Source organism: Bactrocera latifrons, unplaced genomic scaffold (assembly GCF_001853355.1).
Source record: "Bactrocera latifrons isolate USDA-ARS-PBARC rearing strain unplaced genomic scaffold, ASM185335v1 scaffold_57, whole genome shotgun sequence".
NCBI lineage: Eukaryota > Metazoa > Arthropoda > Insecta > Diptera > Tephritidae > Bactrocera > Bactrocera latifrons.
The window spans coordinates 722,698-724,524 of NW_017537234.1; the positions used below are offsets into that span (position 1 = coordinate 722,698).

The 1,827-nt window shown below is 29.1% G+C and overlaps 1 protein-coding gene across 2 annotated transcripts in view; it reads left to right on the forward strand.

Annotated features, from left to right (window-relative positions):
- The window catches only part of LOC108974603, a 56,736-nt gene that overhangs the window by 53,072 nt on the left and 1,837 nt on the right, over positions 1–1,827 (forward strand). Inside the window, exon 5 of one of the 2 annotated variants that reach the window (XR_001993805.1) lies at positions 254–1,221. The exons of the other annotated variant lie outside the window; for it this stretch is intronic. The gene's annotated coding sequence lies outside the window, so the exon portion shown is untranslated. The remainder of the gene's footprint in view (positions 1–253; positions 1,222–1,827) is intronic. 2 annotated transcript variants of the gene reach the window in all.

Here is a 1,827-nt window from a genome sequence, read left to right on the forward strand (position 1 = left end):
TTTGATTTTTAATTTCTTTAAACTTCGAAAAAAATTTAACATCAAAAATTATAAAATTTTCGCTTATTAGATATTAATTGCCAATTTTATTTTTTTTACACATTCTACGTCAGAATTATTAATTTGATTGAATTTCGCTTGAAATTGTGATTTTTATGCCTATAGTATACAGCATTTTCATACCCTACTCCTTTATTGCTCTAATTCAAAACCTAATCAAACATTTTTCTCACTCTTTATAAATCTTTTGCAGATGTAAATTAAATAATTAAATAAAAATTAACGAAATAACATTTACAATGCGTTTGTATAAGTGTGCCTAAACTGAAAAAGCGCGTTGAATTAAAAACGATTAACATTAAATGTCGAAAAATAAACAAAAAAAAAAAAAACATTTATTTGAACCAAGTAACTTATACAAAATAATACAAAAATTTTACGAAACTCCGTAAATGCCAAAAAAAATAAATTTTCACAACAATAAACGCTTATACTACCAAAGCTATTTAAATTATCTGCCTGCCCGTACGCCCGTTCGAAAGTCTGCTACTCGTACAACCAAACCAACAACATGACCACCAACAGCACCGTTACTTTGCTACCTACCTAATACTAAACGCTAACTATAAGTACTCGACAGTAAACTATAAAACTGCTAACAAACCACCTTAAAATATAATATTACTTGAAACTGCCAAAAATGTTTTTATATACTACTAAAAATACATAAATTAAAAATACAAAAAAACAACGCATATAATGTAATTATGCGTCGCTATAACTTACGTTTAATTAATGCTAATGCTACAAAATCATACACACGCGTCAACAACCAACAATGCAACCTGCAACAAGCTATGAATTACAGAAATATATAAGCAACACACACAATTCGCAATGTTTTCAACGGTAAATAAAGAACAGCTGTTCAATAAACGCACACAACACCTTAAACGTGGTGTAAGCACATTTACGCGTTCGCGTTATGTGCGGAAGCGTAATGAGTAACCGATCGAAGTACGTGAAATGCCAACTGCTATTCCACTTTTTTGCTTAACCTCGAATTCGAAACGCAAAAATGTGTGCAATAAGTAGTGAATGTTGAGCTACTGTCATAAAAAAATAGAAAAATCAAAAAATTGACTTTTATAACTAAAATGTGAAACTACGAATTGTGTGTACGTGTGTTGGGCCACTTTTGAAAATTCTGTTTGAGTTGAGGTAACTAACCGGTTTATATTTAACAATTACTCATTAGCAAGCAAATTACTATCTATTACTAACAAAAATGCAATTTTTCGTCTTCAACACTTTATTAACAATTTAAAAATGCATATTTGTAATGTGTCACTAATACTAATTCATTTGCATGCTTAGTTTTATTACTAAAAGAAAATGTATGTCTTGTAATCACGAACTTTCATTGTATTGCATGCCATTCATAGCTTTTTGTAGAAATTGTGAAGATCACTTAGCAACGTTAGTTACAAAGGGGACATTGCTAGGTAGCTGAAAATACTTGGAACTATTAATGATAGATTTCAACGGCGAAATTCGCGAAAGTATTATAATCTGTTTATCTTCGAAGAAAGTTAGTTTAATTAATTATATCAACGGGACCCATTAAACTGCAGATCACAGCTGTTATATTTTTATAATTTCTTTTAGGGACCTTTGGTAATACCACGAATAATATGAAGCTAAAACAAACTATGGTGTTTCTTTAATTTTCTCAGCAAAAATAGCACCATGTTTTGGAAAGTTTAAGAAAATAAAATTTTTATTTTGTTGGAAATTCATTTTCATTTATTAAAAATAAATATTTTT